The sequence below is a fragment of the Schistocerca piceifrons genome, chromosome 7 (genome assembly GCF_021461385.2).
Source record: "Schistocerca piceifrons isolate TAMUIC-IGC-003096 chromosome 7, iqSchPice1.1, whole genome shotgun sequence".
Lineage (NCBI taxonomy): Eukaryota > Metazoa > Arthropoda > Insecta > Orthoptera > Acrididae > Schistocerca > Schistocerca piceifrons.
In genome coordinates, this window is record NC_060144.1 from 73,706,181 (window position 1) to 73,728,872 (window position 22,692).

A 22,692-nucleotide genomic window follows, 5' to 3' on the forward strand; every position below is an offset into this window, starting at 1 on the left:
TTGTACGATAATTCTCGCACTTGTCAGCTCTTGCCGTCTTCGGAATTGTGTGGATGATGCTTTTCCGAAAGTCAGATGATATATCGCCAGACTCATATATTCTACACACCAACGTGAATAGTCGTTTTGTTGCCACTTCCCCCAATGATTTTAGAAATTCTGATGGAATGTTATCTATCCCTTCTGCCTTATTTGACCGTAAGTCCTCCACAGCTCTTTTAAATTCCGATTCTAATACTGGATCCCCTATCTCTTTTAAATCGACTCCTGTTTCTTCTTCTATCACATCACACAAATCTTCACCCTCATAGAGGCTTTCAATGTATTCTTTCCACCTATCTGCTCTCTCCTCTGCATTTAACAGTGGAATTCCCGTTGCACTCTTAATGTTACCACCGTTGCTTTTAATGTCACCAAAGATTCCAGAATGAGAATGCGCTCATATGAAACTTCCTGGCAGATTAAAACTGTGTGCCCGACCGAAACTCGAACTCGGGACCTTTGCCTTTCGCGGGCAAGTGCTCTACCGTTTGGAAGGTAGGAGACGAGATACTAGCAGAAGTAAAGCTGTGAGTACCGGGCGTGAGTCGTGCTTCGGTAGCTGAGATGGTAGAGCATTTGCCCGCGAAAGGCAAAGGGCCCGAGTTCGAGTCTCGGTCGGGCACACAGTTTTTATCTGCCACGAAGTTTCACCAAAGGTTGTTTTGACTTTCCTTTCCTATGTTTTCTTCATCACTAGTATATTGTAATCTGAGTCTATATCTGCTCCTGGGTACGCCTTACAATCCAGAATCTGATTTCGGAATCTCTGTCTGACCATCATGTAATCTAATTGAAATCTTCCCGTATCTCCCGGCCTTTTCCAAGTATACCTCCTCCTCTTGTGATTCTTGAACAGGGTATTCGCTATTACTAGCTATTTAACATTTGTTAAAGTTTATATAAGTTTTTGTCTCTTCATTCTACCCTCCTCTTACATGAAACACTGACATTCAGTGTATTGTTACCCCTGGAAATCGTTAGATAGGCAACCTACAAGTGGACTCTGTAAACTTGTAACCCTTTAGTAACGCAGATTATTGCTATAATCTTATGCATATGTGCAATGTAACCGTGGAGGAACAGTAAATCAAGTATTACGAACGGCGTAGGTGGAGTGGGGGAACGCTGGCTGGAGGAGAGGCGAGAGAAAATAAGAAACTCTGATCCCTGATTTGCCCTCCGCGCGAGCCACCTACTATGATGGTTGGACACCTTTGACACGGCAGGATGTGGATCAGGATGCAATAGGCCGTTGACCGCAGGCGCTCTTCGGAGCCCAGCTATGAGGTTTGTATGTTCCAGTTATCAATCTTTCTCCACATCGAATACATTCACCGTTTGTTCCATCATCGGAAAGGTACAAAATACGTCATTACTATATTACTCTGCTATTGTAGGCTACTGCACACGTCCCAGGTGAGATATTAATGATCTCTTCCCGTGAAATTCAGACTACTAAAATTACAAAATCCATATGGAAATTAATAACGGGCATACTTGTATATTAACAGTCATTTCTGGTCAGAAATGAACGCAGGGAAGGTGCCATTGTAAGCCATCGGTTATATATTGTCGAATGGTGATAGCTGAATCTTTAATTGGATATACTAAAATGGCACTGTATAACTGATATAATAATTTTGCTAATGCACCAAAACAATGATCAAGGAATTCGTTATCAACGAAACTGAACACGGATATCCGTTAACTCAACTTACAACACGAAAATGTAAAGTAAATGGTTTAAAACGTTGACAATAACAGGATGATGCATAGGCAAGCCTGGACATGAAACCTGGGAGATGATTCAATGAATTTGTATCTGGATGAATCAGTTACATACCTGTAACGCAACAACCTGACTGCCGAAGGTTACTGTCTAAAGGTAGAAACCACTACATATGGCTAGGCATTTGCATCTAAAGCTGGAGCTGAAAGCATGATGAACCTTGCATTGGGGCTTAATTAAATAATAAATTTGAAAATACTTTTTAAATTTTTAGTAGCTGTTAGTCCGATTACGCAAGTCTCGTAAACGGTAGGCCCTGACTAGTATTTTTACGCAATCTGACTGCATAGAACAACAACAAAGAATGAAATGAAAATTTCGTTAACACAATTAATTAATTAAGTCCCCAGCAACTATAAAACCAACGCAACAACAAGCACAAGAGTAACTGTTCTGTGTGTGGAAGTGTGATTCAACGTACACATCTGGCACGGTTCTTCTTCAATAAGACAAGAAATTTTAAATATCATTTATACTGACGTGACTAAAAAATAGAAATACTATAATTGCTTAAGGAAAGCAGAATTACACTCTAATACAAGAACACAAGCCAGATGCTTTGTTGACTGAACCTGTAATGACGCATTATTCAGGACATTGAAATAATGAGAAAAAAAGAAAAGTAGTTTGTTACCTTAATTTATATTGATGAAAAGCACTCTAAACGTTACAATCTCTCCACACCGACTCGTTACTACCACATCTCAACCAGAACTCTCCAATATCACATCTCAGCAAGCACTGCCTACTAGCACATCTCAACAAACACTCTTCACTACGACATCTCAGCACAGACTACTACGAGTTCTTAACAGGCACTGACTACTACGAGTTCTCCCCAAGCACTGTGGAGGCGGCTGAATAATACTCTTTGGCGCAATCTCTGGCGCTGTGGCTCAGTGTAGCCACCTTTCATATGCCCCTCCTCCACGGGCCAGAATTTGATGGTATTTTTGCCAGCATTGATGGTGAAAATACCACCAATTTCGTCCACAAAAATATAGACAAAAATAAAAGATAATATTAATACCTAAATATCACATAATTAGATAAAATTTTTGGCTTTGCACTGACCTTTCAATAACCTAATATATTAAATACAGTAAGCAATACAAGTTCTTTTCATACATATGACTTTACATAAGAGTTCACACAATACACAAAAAATCAGTTTATACAAATGTTCACATAAAATGCTTTCAATGATTAGTTCCAGTAGTAGCACCCAGCGATGGTCAACAGGTGCAAACACCAACATGTGACTTCTTTTCAGTAGAAGCAGTCCCATTAGTGGCACCCAGAAATGTTGAGCAGGTGCAGACACCAACAAGTGACATTATTTCAGTAGAAGCAGTCTATCAGTGGCACCCAGCAATGTTGAGCAGGTGCAGACACCAACAAGTGAATTCATTTCAGTAGAAGCAGTCCATCATTGGCACCCAGCAATGTTGAGCAGGTGCAGAAACCAACAAGTGACATTATTTCAGTAGAAGCAGTTCATCAGTGGCACTCAGTAATGTTGAACAGGTGCAGACACCAGCAAGTGGCATTATCTCAGTAGAAACAATTCATCAGTGGCACCCAGCAATGTTGAGCAGGTACACACAGCAACAAGTGACATTAGTTCAGTATAAGCAGTTCCATTAGTGGCACCCAGTAATGTTGACAGGTGCAGACACCAACAAGTGACATCATTTCAGTACAAGCAGTCCATCAGTTGCACCTAGCAATGATGAGCAGGTCCAGAGAGCAGTCCATCATATTCACTATCACTGATCACACTGTTCATCAGAGTTTATTAAACATGTCCTAGTGGCACCAATCGTGTAGAAAAAGTACAAGTAACAGTCCATAATATTCACTATTCTAATCACACAGTTCATCAGCAGAAATTAAGCATTTCTAAGTGGCACCCATTATGTTGAAAAAGTGCAGGTAACAGTACATAGTATTCACTATCACTAATCAGACAGTTCAGGCATGAACAATAGTTTGAATGCACATACAAATGCGTTTACACTAAACATACAAATCATAACAAACACTCAAATGATGTCAGGTAATTGTCATATTAACTATTACAAATACTCAAATATCAGTAAACCTATAATGTTTATGGGTGTCAGTGCAAGCCACAACAAACAAATAAAATAATATTTAGGAGATAGGTGGGTAGGATTAGGAAAGGAAAACACACGAAACACACTCACTCATCTTTCATCCACATTAAGTACTACTGTGTAATTGAGTAGTGTTAACTGTGTAAATGCAATTCGGTCAAAATTTGATGTTCATCATGTGTATCAAGTAGTAGTGGCAGCAATGTATAACAGTCAATAATAGTTAAGTCAATGTCATAGTCATCATGTCAAGACCAATGTTTGCCAAGCCAAATCAAATGTACTGTTGCTGAACAACTGTCAGTGAGCCAAGGATATGCAATTACTTCCTCTCTCCAAAAAAAAAAAAAAAAAAAAAAAAATATGTACTGCTTATTGATTTAACAAGTGTGTGTAGACAATCTTCCTTCCACTTTAGTGTTCTAGTCTGCTATCTTCATCCTCCTTGTTCCATATAGACCAACAACAAAAAATATGCACCTCACTTATTTTACCTCTTATACACCAAAACTCCAATAACCATCAGCATCACATAATCTCAATACTTCAATAATACCTCTTACGTCGATACATATAAATCTTATCATCAATATCATTTACTGTACCTCTTGTCCACCAAAACTCCAATAATCATCAACTTCACATAATCTCAATAATACCTCAATAATACCTCTTCAATACGTCGATACATATAAACATTATTAGCAATATCATTTCACTTCCATAACAACTCTTTCCTCTAGTCAGTCTCCTCGAACAAGTACAGATAAATCCTAATGCAAACCTCATCATCCCATACAATCCGAAGACACACTGTCAACACACAACCTCTGTGTAATCCATCTGACCCAAATCTTCTACTCATTATGTATTATAAACAAAGAAATGCATACATGACCTCTAACAGACTTAGTGTGAATGATCATAATATTTCACAGTGTGTACACCACTTCAAGAATTAAGGCAAACAGAAGCAAACATGTGGAGTATTTCTTGTGTCAAGCGTCACTTCCTATTTCAATTGCTCACGAAAAATGCAGTGTAATAACTGTCAATGGTCTAAACCCAGTTTCGGTATGTCATGTCGTTAGCTTCCTTCCTATCAGCATAAATTTATACAGCTTTCATAAAACCTCAGCTCATGTGACTTCTATGAAGTTTCTTGTACTAATGTCGTTCGTCGAATTATAGCAGTTCATTTTCTTATCTTAAAAATATAAGGCGCTGAGCGTAAGCAAAACATGCAATAGCGAGTGAATATACCAGTAGAGAACAGAATGTCAACAAGTGGATGCAGCACAATTCTTACAACGAGGCTCTGCCAAGCGAACAATCTATAATTAATACAATAATGTGACCTAAACTCTATGTTCATACACAGTATATCAGCATTTCTATATACCAAATTAAAGAGTAGTTATGACAACAAAACAGAAATGTGTAAATATGCAATCCATACGCATAGCAGTAAACATATATCTTACGTAATAAACAGGTCATTAGCATCATATCAGCATAAGCAAATAAATGTTCATATGTCATCTTAATAAGTAAAGATGAAGGCGCAAGCAGGTAAATCACAAAGTATAACTTACATACATAATCACAGTCAGCACAATTAATCAGGTTACAATTATAATTTAAATAAATAAGCACAGCAGGCACATAATAAAAAAATATTACATCAGTGAAAAAGCAGCGCAGCCAATCGATGCATAATATATACAAGTTACAACCCAGTTCATTAATAATCATTGTCAAAATCAGTTAACGTAGACAAGCACGTCGCTTCACAAGTAATTTCATAGAACATGAAATTTAGCACAAAGTATGAATCACGTAATCGCGAGCAGCAAATTACGTCTAAAGTACGTACCTAAGTGGAAATATGTTACCTGAAAAATAAACTCAATTAATAGTTACCCTTTTTAGTTTATTACTTTTTTTTCGAAATTACATTCTTCCTGAAAATTTCTCGATAGCAAGTCGTCTTAACGTCGGACACACACAGAATTTACCTGAAGTTCTTAAATATTTTATAGAACGGTATCCTGAAAAATACTGAACGTTAATAACATAATTCATCAAGTCACTATAGCTTTATACTGAATTTAATCGGAGAAATTAGACTGTGTATTTGTTTACGTCTGTCAGTGCATTCGCACTGAGCGCTCGATCAGCTGTAGGCGCGTGACGTAGGAAGCAATTGTTTGCGGTCAACGACTGTCTTGTACGGCGCGCAGACTTAACTGTTGCTTTGAGTATATGCTGCCGCCAAAACACAGCGCGGTATCCTTGTACTCTCCGCATGTTTACATGTAGCTGTTAGTTACTCTAAAGTATGTCATTCCACAAAAATTTTTCAAAAGTATATCATTCCACAAAAATTTTGGAAACTACGAACCTCACGTTTTGTGGTAGGAACAGCATAATTACGAATAGCGTCTAGGTTCTCTGGATCAGGAAGAATACCTTCTGTAGAAATAATGTGACCGAGAAATTTCACCTGAGAACGATTTTTCTAAGTTCACTGTAATGCCAACTCTTGCAAAAATACGTAATAATGAATCCAAAATTTTGTTGTGCTCACTCCAAGAATGTTTAGCAATAAGAATATCGTCAACATATGAAGTAATATTGTCACGAAGATAAACAGGTAAAATTTCGTTTAAACTACGAATGAATGCTGCTGAAGGTACAGTAAGTCCAAACGGTAATTTCCGAAATCACATTTAGGTAAATAGTCATATCCGGTTATTGTTTACTTACTCTCTAGATAGATTGATAGTCGAAGAGTTGTTTTGACAGATGCATAGAATAGTAAAAGAGTAGGCAGCGGTACAGAAAACTAAAAGGGAAATAGCACCACTACAGCTCGGGGCCCTATGCTCGCTACGGCACATATTCACTTAGAGTAGTGAATCCCCTGAGGACATTAATAGCTGCACATAATTTCCAGTTTGTGACTTAGTGGCAAATTTGGCGGAAGTGCGTACGCAAATTGACCTGACCATGAACATGGATGTATGTCGTTCTTAGAATTGCGAAATATCTTAAACTTCCGAACAGTCAAAAAGTGTTTATAGTCAAAGTTTTCGCCTCGTGGCGACAAAGACCTACCGCGTCTGTCCCAGTCACAATGACGATTATTGTTAAATTCGCGCACCTGGCGCTCTCTTGTTGCATCCCGTAAATGAAACAAATTACTTTCTTCACACCCTTCTGCTAAACTAACACTTGTCAATTTATCTGAGATCTCCTCAACTCTTTCCGCTGAGTCACTTAATTGTTCTTTCTGTTTATTTACGTCTTCTGTAAATGTCGTGACTCGGGTTTCGGTGTTGTCACATTTAGTAGTTAACTGTTCACACTGTTGCGTTAAGTTATTTATTCTGTCATTTGGTACGGATTCCTCGGTTCTTTCAATTATTTCTTCCTTCTCGTGTGCACGTTGTAAATTTAACTCTGAAAATTTCTGTACTATCACGCGATCTTTTTCTTCCTGTTCCCTGCCCTGTTCCTCTTGTCTAATTTTTGTTGAAATTAAGCTATTATTGTGAGCCTTCAAAATCGGTTGTACTTCTTCTCTAATTTCTTTATTTGATTCGTCTTTCATGTATTTGAAACATGTCCCTGTTCGTGAGCCTAACTGTGTTTCCATTGTTCCCATATCAGTTTCTAATTCGTAACTGTGATCCCACTGCTTTCATCTCGGTTTTAATTGTTCCTATTTCTGTTTTAAATTCAGATCCTAGCCGAGTTTCCATTGTTCCTATTTTTGAGCATAACCGTGTTGTCATTGCTTCCATCCTAGTTTCTAACCGTGATCCCAAATTTAATATTGCACTCATCAACTGCTCCGTTTCTTCTGTCGTTAACCACGTAATCTGTGAATTTTTTTATTGAGAAAAATTTTGAAATGGTTCCGGACTATTCTCCCGACTTATTACATTGTTTTCCACTTCATTATCCATCATACTGTTTTCCTCTGTTGGCGAGTTCGCCATGTTAACAATTTCGTCATTCTCACTATTCATCATTTTTGCCTTTTTCATCGATCGCGTAATCATTTACAAAACATACAAAACTCGTCACTGAACGAAAATTACACACAATGACTCCTTATCTCCAACAATACCATTCAGTCGAAATGTTTCCCTCAAACACGACTAACGAACAATTGAAATAATTGCACTAAATCGTCAAACGCGTATACAAGGCAATAAAAATTAAATTTTGAAAAATACCATTAGAAGAATGCTAATTACCAAATCTACACATGCAAAATAGACTACAATTACTAAACTACAAATTACTACAACAATACTACTGTCTACTATTTTTCCAATCAGAAGAATTCCAAGGGACGATCCGAAGCAGCGGTCGCCACGTGCATGGGGGCTTAATTAATTACAATGCAAATATTTTTTGTAGCTGTCTGTCCGATTACGCAAGTCTCGTAAACGGTAGGCCCTGACTAGTATTATTACGCAATCTGACTGCATAGAACAACAACAACAAAGAATGAAATGAAAATTTCGTTAACACAATTAATTAATTAAGTCCCCAGCAACTATAAAACCAACGCAACAACAAGCACAAGAGTAACTGTTCTGTGTGTGGAAGTGTGATTCAACGTACACATCTGGCACGGTTCTTCTTCAATAAGACAAGAAATTTTAAATATCATTTATACTGACGTGACTAAAAAGTAGAAATACTATAATTGCATAAGGAAAGCAGAATTACACTCTAATACAAGAACACAAGCCAGATGCTTTGTTGACTGAACCTGTAATGACGCATTATTCAGGACATTGAAATAATGAGAAAAAAAGAAAAGTAGTTTGTTACCTTAATTTATATTGATGAAAAGCACTCTAAACGTTACAATCTCTCCACACCGACTCGTTACTACCACATCTCAACCAGAACTCTCCAATATCACATCTCAGCAAGCACTGCCTACTAGCACATCTCAACAAACACTCTTCACTACGACATCTCAGCACAGACTACCACGAGTTCTTAACAGGCACTGACTACTACGAGTTCTCCCCAAGCACTGTGGAGGCGGCTGAATAATACTCTTTGGCGCAATCTCTGGCGCTGTGGCTCAGTGTAGCCACCTTTCAACGTCTACCTAAAGAGTTATTCAAAATGAGGACTGGAATAACTAAATCTCGTTAAAAATGACTCGACTTTCCCTACAGTTCGCCTCACTGTTGCAACTGCATTCACAACATTCATAACTTACAGATGTGGCTGAAGTAGCAACCCAGTCAGTCATAGGCTTTGTGCCAACAACTTGCATCTACGCCAAAGTTGACCTCAGCCAGATGAGAGCCAAAGTGAAATCTGCCACAGACGCCACCCGTCCACAAAGGCGCTGAAGTCGGAAGTCCGCCGGAGAATTAATTTCTGCTGTGCCCTTCCGACAAGGAAGACTCGGTTTTATTCGCTTCTCAGGCGTCTTGTAATTCTGAATGCCTGTAAGATGTATATTGCGAGTGCTGACCAGTGAGAAACTGTCTTAAAAGAGTCTGGTTTCCTTCCATTATTCTCATTTCAGGTGGTTGCAAAATTCGTTAAAGTTGGTACACCAAACCTGTATTCTGCTCTCTCCCTGTCTCTTTCCACGTTCACATGCCAGTCCATAAGAGTGGACCTGAGAAAGCTCAGCAGTATTTCTTAGTACCACTTCTCAGTTCTTTACAGTAACTAATGGCAAATGTTTTTAGAGTTTTTTAAACATTTTGTCTCACAGGGCATGACTACGGTGGCCGTGTGCCATAGTCTTAGAAGATGCCCTAAGCTTTTCTGTGCTCATTCCGCTCTCTGGGATGTTCCCCTACAGAGCACATGTGTGTCCGCGAATTCTGACTACCTGCCATACTTCCCACAGCAAAACTTCTTCCGGGACGCTGCCAAAACAGTATACATCCCCAGACCACACACATCTCGCTAAGAGTGTTTTTCGTTGTTCCCGAACAAGTTAGAGATGTAATGTGCATTGTGACTTTCAGTGCGTGTGGCTCCTACTCGGGTTTCCTGAAATCAGTGTTACCGCGAATGTCCCTCAAATACTTGGGAGCGACCCAGCGCACCTTCTGCGAATTTTGCGGGGGCTGTTACCGTGTCGGCTTTCATGAATCGCAGCACGTCTTGTGAAAGGTGCTTTCATAGATGCTCATTGTTGAGTTGTACATGGTATTGAATACAGGAAATCACTAGTACAGATTCGCATTTCATTTATCAGCAGGGATTAACTTATTCTAATTTGATTTGTCTTTCTTATTCCGGGTTTTACATCTGTTACAGGGCAGTTTAGTAATAACTGTTACGTAACAAAATTCTCATCTGCAATAAAATGTGAAAGCTAAAATTGTCGTTGAGGGCATAGCGTTACACATTTCTGTTTACCAACATGAAAGACCTAACAATCAAATAATAAGGCGCAAGCGTCCAACCGTGATGGCGAAGCGCCCTTGCAGACTGCGGTCCGCTAGTTGACTATGCGACGTCGCTGATGAACACTTTCAAGCTCTTGAAGGGGATTTGTATTTGTAGAATGTTTCAATGTTAATGGCAATAATGAAGTTGCTGTTCTGCTATTGCTGGAGCTTTATTGCTACATTCTGTAACCCCTCCAGTTTTTAAACAGACACTGCTGACTCAAAAATATTCAAGCGAATTCCACATCTAAACTCCTACACAAGTCAAAAAGCGTAATAACATCTTTGTGCAGTTTTCTGTTGAAAATGAGTTCACAGTTTACTGAGTTTCCCCAGAGAAAAGATTTAATCAGAATAAAGCTCCAGAAAGCACACTACTTTCATTTTGTATGCACCACTATTAAAAAAGGCTCTTCACTGATAGATACACACTATCCTTTCCGGTCAAGTAATTATGCTATCGCCTTACTTCCAAAAAGCATTAGAATCAGATAACCTACATGTCCCACACATCAGTAACACCACCACCCCTTTTCTGTCAAGATAGGAAGATAGTGTTAGTCTAAGTTTATGAAACTTTGGAGAACTTGACAGCATTGAAAAATGTGATTTACAGGAAACTTAAACAAATTAACATAACTCGCCTTCTGTTCAGCAGTGCTGGGATGTGGTGTGGCAAGGAAGCCAGAACTTGGCGTCATCGATCGTGGAATCTTGCAAGGCAGTTAGCCTTGAAATGTTGTCAGACAAACAGTATCACAGGTATGTAAGTCTGCTGGCTCTCGTGGCCGTTGTCACTGAAGTTCTGGTATTCAGACGTCTTTCTTTACTCAGAACAAAATAAAAATACTTTTTCCGACGGAAAACGGATGCACCTGATTGCCTCCACAATGCAGGCGTCTATCAAGTGACATGTGGCTGCGGAAAAGTGTATATAGGCGAAACGGGAAGAACTGTTAAAGAACGCATTAAGGAACACGAACGGCATATGCGGCTAAAACAAAGTGCAAAATCGGCAGTAGCGGAACATCATGAGAACTATGGCTCTGACATCTACTTTAAAAACGTACGTGTACTGGCTAAAGAAAAAAACACTTATAGAAAAAAGGTCCGAGAAGCGGTTGAAATTTCTAAGAATGCATATAATTTCAGTAGAGAGGAGGGCTATAGGCTTCCGACATCGTGGCTCACTGCCATGAAGGAAGTAAATACTCGGCCGCAGTGTGAGCGGCATAAACAACGCGCTGCAAGTCACCTCGGCGGACAGTAATATTTTGGGTAAATATTCTCCCTCTCTAGCTCTGTCCGTTTCGAATCTAGCCATTGATGACGACCAACCAATAGAGGTAGCAGGCATTTCAACCATTAACCCTTCTCCAACATAAGTGTGGAATAGTGAGTGCCTCTCAATCCAATGACGATGGGCCGCCAATGGTAACCACAGGAGATGAGCTACCAACGCCCTTCTTCTGCATCACAGCGGTAATATTAGCCAATGACTATGGCCCACCAATCGTAGCCATATGAATTTTAAACCAATACTATCATTTCTCCAACACGAACGCGTGAAAACTCTCCCCCTTTATAAGAAGACGCGACACTCGTCTCTGACAGTTTTCTAGCAGTAGTGGGCACCAAAAGATCCTGAGGGAGATCCCAGCAGAGGGGTCGAAACGTCGATCATTTTAGAAGAAACATGACGCGGCCTAATAACCCAGAAGATTTTAACTTCACTATCACAAGTCACTTCTGTCACTAATCTAAGGCCTTTAAACGTTCCTGCCTATCCTCTGTTCTTCGTGGTATGCTATCACTAGCGCCACTGACTCGACAAATTACACTATGGAAAAACACCATTCTTAAGCCCTCGTTTCTGCGGTGGATTGAATAGTTTCGAATTCAAGTCACTACCGTAATCAGATTCTTCGAAATGGCGAGAGCATATTGTAGCGTTTGCAACACTCAAACCGCCTTTTCCACAGGATTTTGGCAAATAAATCTTTTTCAACCAAGCATCAGGCAGGAAAACATGAAATGCTACCGGAAAAACTGTAGTCAACGATCCGGTATTGCTTATACGTACTCAACTCAAATTTACTTAGAAATCGCTTATTGAAGGAAAGTAACAAAACGTAAACGATAACACACACCGTATCACACAGCACCCAACACACAGTTATGGGCCCCAGGAATCCTTCAGCGACCCCATACACACAATGGAAGAAACCCGTTTGCTTCTGCGCACTATTTACTGGACCCGACGGCAGGTTCACTGTAGTTGCCGGCAGCAGTACTACAACGGCGCCCGCAACAATACCGGGAGCTTAAAATAATTGATTTATAGTTGTTCAGACTATACGTCTAAACAAGCGTATTATGGCAATGTAGGGGCTACTGGAACCTCACAGCACTAACTGTACGTTCTAATGATCATCAGTGGTAAAAAAAAAAACCCTTAAACATAATGACATCACACACATTCATGCCCGAGGCAGGATTCGAACCTGCGACCGTAGCGGTCGCGCGGCTCCAGGCGGTAGTGCCTAGAACCGCTCGGCCACTCAGGCCGGCCATCAGTGACCAAATGACAGAAAAGAAAACCTGTGATCACAAAGTAAAACGTTATTTGAAATATCAAAGAACGGTACCATAATGTCGTAAACATCTTCGTTACAATTTTTTTGTCACCTGCCGCATTAAAAAAAATCCCATTCGCAGAGCCACATATGACAAATCTGTCCTGTACAAAGTTTCTTTCTGTACGTGCTGCTTCTTAAATGGTTCAAATGGCTCTGAGCACTATGCGACTTAACTTCTGAGGTCATCATTCGTCTAGAACTTAGAACTAATTAAACCCAACTAACCTAAGGATATCACACACATCCATGCCCGAGGCAGGATTCGAACCTGCAACCGTAACGGTCGCTCGGCTCCAGACTGTAGCGCCTAGAACCGCACGGCCACTCCGGCCGGCGCTGCTTCTTACCTTTCTGTGATTAAACCTATGAACTTCGTATCTGCCAAGCGCCCAAAGAACACATTTCTTATACTTCTGTTTCTTCAAAAACTGGAGTTAACAGTAACTTCTTGTCATCTGCGACGTTCGTGACATGTGATGAAGCATGAACATGCACACCCTTCCCTGAACCCACGTTGTCATTCATCTCATGTATACTTAAAAGTGTGTTCTGCAGCACTCTGTGTCTTTACATTTCGTTACTCAATATGCTACACTGAATTCCTCTGCGTGGGAATGTGTGACGAAACCAGAAGTCTACCTTGACTACACCACATAAAGTACTATGTTAAAATCCGAAGACCAAAGACGCTGATAATAAAAAGAACTGCACAAAGATGATTTTTCACTGAAACAGGCAGTACAAAAGACAAGAGAATTTAATCTGGAAACTCACCTTGCATTTGCGGACAACGAAAACGCACTTCACAGATTTTACAAAGTAAGGGGCAATAATGATGGAAAACAGGAATCTCTACAAACCTGTATATGAACACCAAAATTATAACTCACACGGGCAAACAGGTAACACCTGAAATACAGACAAATCAAAGAGTAAAATAAGGGTGCAGTCTGTCACCCACATTATTCATTATCTGTATAGATGACATAATCAGAGAATGGAAAAGAGATAGATCACCATGAGGCACAAATATTGGGAGCAATAAGCTTATCAAAATGATGTTATTCCCGGATGATTAAGTTATTATACAAAACGGTGAAGATACATTAAAAATAACATTGTCGTTGTTGCCTCCAGCTGGAAGATGGTTTGTTGCAATTCTCTTCGCTACTCAGTCCTGTGTAAGCCTCTTCGTCTCTGAATATGTACAACGACCTACATCCTCACGTATTTACCTACTGTGTTCATCTCTTGGCATCCCTCTACGATTTTTACCCCCTCCTAAACTCAGTTAATGGTCCCTTGATGTCTCAGAATACGTCCTATCAACGGATAGCTTCTTCCACTTAGGTTGTGCTACAAATTTCTTACCTCCATAATTCTATTCAGTACCTTCTCATTAGTAACTTGATCTACCCATCTAATCTTCAGTACTCCTCAGTAACACAACATTTCGAAAGATTCCATGCTCTTCTTGCTTAGTCCGTTCATTGTCTATATTTCACTTCCTTACATGGCGACCGTAGCAGTCGCGCGGTCCCAGACTGAAGCGGCTAGAACCGCCTGGCCACTCCGGACGGCAGTGCGCCAACAACCTTTAAATAACTTGCCAGTCAAACCACATAAACTACACACAGTTTCACGAACACTAGCACGAAGAACTAGACAATGCTAACGGCAGTGACTGAGCAAAACAAGGACGCAACAGCCAACCCTTAAGCAATCGCCGGACAAATATACGTTGTCCGACAAGACGACCGACCGACGGTCAACCAAAGTCGTCCCCCACTCAAATCATGTGCTTCGGCAATCATCGGCGAGTGATGGCCATCCGCGCCTCTCTGGTGCTGCATGCCCCACTGGTGCTACGACGTGACTGCGCCAACAGACCTACACATCAGCACGGAGAGAGCACTAAAATAAATGGGCAGTCGACATTACAGGCTACACACAATTTCACAAACACTTGGACGAAGAACGCAACCAATGCTAAAGCAGTGACTGTGCAATCACCACGGCGAAACACGAGTTGAGACACACATCGCCGACCGATAAGCAATCGGCGAGCAAATACACGTCGTCTGGTGAGACGACCAACCGACGATCAACCAAGACCGTCCCCACGGAAGCCATGTGTATCGGCAACGGTCGGACGAGTCATGGCTAACTGCCGCTCCAACCCGACCAAACTTCTGCTGCGTCCCAACTGTCCGACTGCGAGGTTGGAACTCCATTGCAGGCGCGTTTCAACTCTCTGGACGACACACGACGACCAGGAAGTAATAGCAATCAACAAAGATAATACGACAGGGCCCATATCGATAAGCGCTGCTGCTGCCGCTCACGGGTAGGCAAGGCAGTAACTCAGTGACACCAGTAATTGAAAATTAACATAACGAGGCGGCAGTTCGTTAAAAATAGGGTGTTAAATCAGATATAGCACGAACCCGAGCCACACACGGCTCAACGTTGGTAATACACTACTGGCCATTAAAATTACTACACCAAGAAGAAATGCAGATGATAAACAATTATTCATTGGACAAATATATTATACTAGAACTGACGTGTCATTACATTTTTACGCAATTTGGGTGCATAGAACCTGAGAAATCAGTACCCAGAACAATCACCTCTGGCCGTAATAACGGCCTTGATACGCCTGGGCGTTGACTCAAACAGAGCTTGGATGGCGTGTACAGGTACAGCTGCCCATGCAGCTTCGACACGATACCACAGTTCATCAAGAGTAGTGAATGGCGTATTGTGACGAGCCAGTTGCTCGGCCACCATTTTCACGTTTTCAGTTGGTGAGAGATCTGGAAAATGTGCTGGCCAGGGCAGCAGTCGAACATTTTCTGTATTCAGAAAGGCCCGTACAGGACCTGCAACATGCGGTTGTGCATTATCCTGCTGAAATGTAGGGTTTCGCGGGGATCGAATGAAGGGTAGAACCACGGGTCGTAACACATCTGAAATGTAACGTACACTGTTCAAAGTGCCATCAATGCGAACAAGAGGTGATACGCCAGTATGGCTTCCAATGTGCGTTCACCGCGATTTCGCGAAACACGGATGAAACTATCATGATGCTGTAAACAGAACCTGGATTCATCCGAAAAAGTTACTTTTTGCCATTCGTGCATCCAGGTTCGTCGTTGAGTGCACTATCGCAGGCGCTCCTATCTGTGATGCAGCGTCAAGGGTAACCGGAGCCATGGTCTCCGAGCTGATAGTCCATGCTGCTGCAAACGTCGTCAAACTGTTCGTGCAGATGGTTGTTGTCTTGCAAACGTCTCCATCTGTTGACTCAGGGATCGAGACGTGGCTGCACGATCCGTTACAGCCCTGCGGATAAGATGCCTGCCATCTCGACTGCTAGTGATACGAGGCCGTTGGGATCCAGCTCAGCGTTCCGTATAACCCTCCTTAACCCACCGATTCCATATTCTGCTAACAGTCATTGGATCTTGACCAACGCGAGCAGCAGTGTCGCGATATGATAAACCGCAATCGCCATAGGCCACAATCCGACCTTTATCAAAGTAGGAAACATGATGGTACGCATTTCTCCTCCTTACATTAGGCATCACAACAACGTTTCACCAGGCAACGCCGATCAACTGCTGTTTGTGTATGAGAAATCGGTTGGAAACTTTCCTCGTGTCAACACGTTGTAGGTGTCGCCACCGGCGCCAACCTTGTGTGAATGCTCTGAAATGCTAAACATTTGCATATCACAGCATCTTCTTGCTGTCGTTTAAATTTCGCGTCTGTAGCACGTCATCTTCGTGGTGCAGCAATTTTAATGGCCAGTAGCATATATTCGGAAATGACAGAACAAGATGGAGTGACTATGGCAGAGGACGATAGGAACGAAAAGAAAGGTGAAACAGGCCAGATTTTTTTCTGAATGTCGCATTGTAAATGTTGTTAATGCTAAATTGTGGCTCAGTACGTTTCTGTTAAATACAGACGAGTTCATAGAATGTAACAACTTTCCTCGGTAACTTAGGTAATGACGTAGAGAAGAATGGATGTCGCAAAATAAAATTTTGGAGCAGTAAAAAGAGGAAAAAAGAGTTGTTCGCCGTAATCCATTAATGGCAGGAACGGGGTTTCCAAATGAGTAGTATTACGGTGATGAAAAAAACTGAAATTCAATGGTCGCTATAGCAGAAATGGGACGCGAACATGTACCAACTGCTACCGGCTAACACAGAGCTCTAGTAAAAACGACCCACAGGGTTAAAAGCATTTTTAATTTAGAAATAATGCCGTATGCACAGCGCACAGAACACAGTCGCTTCATTAGTAAGTACGCTTCATTATTTTAAAAGGAGGGCACGCGTGTATTTTTCCATCATAGGATCCAGATGTTAAGCAAAGGAATACTTTTCATGAAATTAGTACCGGGTTGTAATTGAATAAAGTGCTACCATATGTTCTGTGCACAGGTCCCGTCTGCAGTACCTGCGCCGACACGCCGCCGGCAGACGTACAGACACACACAGACACATTTTGCGAAGCGAGTAATGTATCAAGTTACACAAAAAAGATGACGCGCTGGAACCGGGGCGCCATGGCGCACACGGACTGCGTGCTCGGTGCCTCGCACAGCACGCCACCCCACCGTTAATTAACTCGGATTTGCAGCGCCGCAGAACTCGCCGCGCTGCGAACTGGCGACAGCAGCCGCTGGCGCCGAGCCGCTGGCGCGCTCCGCTGGCGCCGTTCCTCCGGTAATAAATGAACGATCAAATATGCGTTACGGTCCGCAGCGACGCAACATTTCCGGCCCGCTAAATCGCTGCTGTCCCTGGCGATAGCAGCTTATCCCAGTCGGCTGGCTACTCGGCCAGGAGCGAGCTAATACACGATATTGGTCAGGGGAGGGCAGGAGAGGGGGGGGGGGGGGGGGGTTGCTGGTGGTGTGGGAAGGCAGAGAGGGCGATTTTTTCGGGGGGAAGGGGGCGATGTCCGGCAGAATTATCGCGTCGTGCAGTTTGTTTTACAGTGCGCCAGCGCTCCGATACGTTAAAGTGGATCGAAGAGCTACCGCGCAACCCGACTGTAGCGTTTTCCTGCGGTAGCGCTCGTGAAGCGTCGCTGTCAGGGGGTTTATATGAACAGGGAGACATAGACACACATTGTATCCAGCAGTCATTTGTGGCTGCTATGAATACAGATAGTACGACGAAAGGCGAGACCGTATCACAGCCACTCGAAACAACTGCTGATGCGTAGTAGCCTACATGTTACAGTATGGACAGTAACTCTCTACAAATTTCCCGCACACTGAGACATGTTCTTATGCCAGTAACGGGATAATAGGTTGCCGAGCCCTCTATCCCCTACTCCAGCAGTGACCGTACTATCGTGCGCTCCATGCCGCAGCAACAACAAAACAAAATTTACTACATTTTCCTCCTCCGTAGGATGCTAATGTATCACATATTAACCAAAGATACTCTGCAGTTCACAACTAGTGCCTGACAGAAGGTTCATCGAACAGCCTTGAAGCTACACTACTGGCCATTACAATTGCTACACAAGGAAGGTAACGTGCTACAGACGCGAAATTTAAACGACAGCAAGAAGATGCTGTGATATGCAAATGATTACCTTTCAGAGCATTCACATAACGTTGGCGCCGGAGGCGACACCTACAACGTGCTGTCATGAGGAAAGTCTCCAACCGATTTCTCATACACAAACAGCAGTTGATCGGCTTTGCCTGGTGACACGATGTTGTGATGCCTCGTGTAAGGAGGAGAAATGCATACCATCATGTTTCCGACTTTGATAAAGGTCGGATTGTAGCCTATGGCGATTGCGATTTATCGTATCGCAACATTGACTGTTAGCAGAATATGGAATGGATCGGTTTAGGAGGTTAATACGCAACGGCGTGCTGGATACCAACGGCCTCGTATCACTAGCAGTCGAGATGACAGGCATCTTATCCGCATGGCTGTAACGGATTGTGCAGCCACGTCTCGATCCCTGAGTCGAGAGATGAGGACGTTTGCAAGACAACCACCATCTGCACGACAGTTCGAGGACGTTTGTAGCAGCGTGGACTATCAGCTCCGAGACCATGGCTGCGGTTGTCCTTGACGCTGCACCACAGACAGGAGCGCCCGCGATGATGTACTCAACGGCGAACCTGGGCGCGCGAATGGCAAAACGTCATTTTTTCCGATGAATCCAGCTTCTGTTTACAGCATCATGATGGTCGTGTCCGTGTTTGGCGACATTGCGGTGAACGCACATTGGAAGCGTGTATTTGTCAACGCCATACTGGCATATCACCCAGCGTGATGGTATGGGGTGCCATAGGTTACACGTCTTGGTCACCTCTTGTTAGCATTGACTGCACTTGGAAAAGTGGACGTTGCATTTCAGATGTGTTACGACTTGTGGATCTACCCTTCATTCGATCCCTGCGAAACCCTACATTTCAGCAGGATAATGCACGACCGCATGTTGCAGGTCCTGTACGGGCCTTTCTGGATACAGAAAATGTTCGACTGCTGCCCTGGCCAGCACATTTTCCAGATCTCTCACCAACTGAAAACGTGAAAATGGTGGCCGAGCAACTGGCTCGTCACAATACGCCATTCACTACTCTTGATGAACTGTGGTATCGTGTCGAAGCTGCATGGGCAGCTGTACCTGTACACGCCATCCAAGCTCTGTTTGAGTCAACGCCCAGGCGTATCAAGGCCGTTATTACGGCCAGAGGTGGTTGTTCTGGGTACTGATTTCTCAGGATCTACGCACCCAAATTGCGTGAAAATGGAATCACATGTCAGTTCTAGTATAATATATTTGTCCAATGAATACCCGTTCATCATCTGCATTTCTTCTTGGTGTAGCAATTTTAATGTCCAGTAGTGTATTTGTTTTTACCGTTCCGCTCTAACAGCGCCGGCTGGAGTGGCCGTGTGGTTCTAGGCGCTGCAGTCTGGAACCCAGCAACCGCTACGGTCGCAGGTTCGAATCCTGCCTCGGGCATGGATGTGCGTGATGTCCTTAGGTTAGTTAGGTTTAATTAGTTTTAAGTTCTAGGCGACTGATGACCTCAGAAGTTAAATCGCATAGTGCTCAGAGCCATTTGAACCATTTTTGCTCTAACAGCACACAGTGAAAATGAACATTTACATCTTTCCGTGAGTGCTCGGATTTATCTTTTTTTACAACAGTGACCATTTCTCCCTCTGTAGAAGGGCGTCAACAGAATATTTTCGCATTCGGGAAAGGAAGTCGGAGATTGAAATTTCGTGAAAAGTTCTCGCCGCAACGAAAACGCCGTTGTTTTAATGACTGCCACCCCAACTCACGGCTTCATATCCGTGACATTTTCCCCTGTTTTGTTGTAATAATACAAAATCTGCTGTCCTTCTTTGAGATTTTTCGACTTCTTCCGTTAATCCGATCTCTTGCGGGACCCCTACTGCACAGCAGTACTCCATAAGAGCGCGGACAAGTGAATTGTAAGCAGTCTCTTTAGTCGACCTGTTGCCTTTCCTAAGAGTTCTGCAAATAAATCGGTGTTTGTTTTGCTTTCCTCACGATGTTATCTATGTCATCGTTCCAGTTTAACTTATTTCTAATTGTAATCTGTAAACATTTAGCTGAATTTACAGCTTTTGGATTTGTGTGATCTATCGTGCAACCGAAATTTAGCAGACTCCTATTAGTACTCATGTGGGCAACATTGCACTTTTCATTATTTACAGTCACACCGCACAGATTCTTTTCCAAATCATTTTGATGTTGGTTTTGATCATCTGATCACTTTACGAGACTGTATATGACAGCATAATCTGGAAAATAAATGAGACAGCTGCTCAGATTGTCTCAAGCTTGAAGAGCGCCAGATGCCGCTTCTGTTTGACTCGATGAATTCCCATCGATTACACTGACCTTCATTGGCAGGAGATAACAAATCCACAACTGAGACGATCCTCCGTACGCGCGCAATTTGATTTGAAATCGCTTGGGACGATAGGTGTCAAAAGGTTTCCGTATATTTAGAGATATGGAAGCAGTTTGAGATCCTCTGTCCACATCACTCATGAATAGAGAGCGATAGTTTCTGAACGAGTGCAGTCTATTTCTCAGTAAATCGTTTCTTTCGAGGTAATTCATCATGTTCGAACACAGCAAGTGTTCCAAAATCCTACTGCAAATCGACGTGAGTGACATGGGTGTGTAATTCTACTGATTACTCCAATATCCTTTCTTGAGAATTGGTATGACCTGTGCAGCTTCACGGACTTAAGGCAGGGGTCCTTCGCCGAACGAGCAGTTGTATACGAATGCTGACTACTGTGTGAGCATTCATGTATGTCATAAGGAACATTGCATCCTATTTCCTAACAACACACACACTGCATTATCATATTTATCCGCTGAAACTAGGCAGTGACTTTCAATGAAAATGTCCTCCCCTGGACGGGAATTATGTCATGTGTGTACGAGTACAGGTTTTGAGGCAGAGACGACGAGATATGGATATTGTAGTCTGGCCGTCAATCATGAACGGATGGCCAAAGCGATTAAGGCGACCGCACGCCTAAAGCGGAAAATCCAGGTTGGGATCCGTTCTAGCACAAATTTTCATTGTCTTCATTCCACTACACACATGATGGTTGTTCGTATTCGCAACTTCGAATGCATCTCGTGTTGTTATTGTTGTTGTGGTCCTCAGTTGGAAGGCTGGTTTGATGCGGCTTCCCATGCTACTCTACCCCGTGCGAACCTCTTCACCTCCGAATGCCTACTGCAAACGACATGCTTCTGAATCTGCTTATTGTATTCACCCCTTTGTCTCACTCGACGATTTTCACCCACCACACTTCCCCCTCCACAATACTAATTTGATGATCCCTTGATGTCTCAGATTGTGTCCTTTCAACCGATCCCTTCTTTTGATTAAGTTATCTGCTCAAATTTCTTTTTTCCCCAATTCTATTCAGTAGCTTCTCATTAGTAACGCAATCTACAGAGCTAATCTTAGGCATTCTTCTGTACAAGATCATTTCAGAAGCTTCTATTTTTTTGTCAAAACTATTTATCATCCATATTTCGTTTCCATACATGGCACTCCAGACAAATACTTTGAGAAAAAATCTTCACATCTCTTAAATCGATGTTCGATGCTGACATATTTCTCCATCTTCAGATATGCTTTCTTGCCATTTACAGTCTCCATATTATATCGTCTCTACTTCAGCCATCAGTCATTTTGTTGCCCAGATACAGAAACTTATTTACTGCTTCAAGTGACTCGATGCTTTTATTTGTTCTTCGTACTCGAATTTTTGTTTTGTTTCATTTACTGCGTCTTCAGTGTACAGGTTGAATAACATCGGAGATAGGCTACAATCCTGTCTTACTCCCTTCTCTACCACTGATTCCTTTTCATGCCTCTCGACATTTATAACTCCCATCTGGTTTCTGTCCAAGTGGCAAATAGGTCTTAACTCCCTGTATTTTACTCCTGCCACCTTCCGAATTTCAAAGAGAGTATTCCAGCCAATATTGTCATTTACCTAAGTCCACATATGTTGTAAACATAGGTTTGCCTTTCCTTAACTTATCTTTCAACACAAAAACGGAACACAGATTAAGCATGA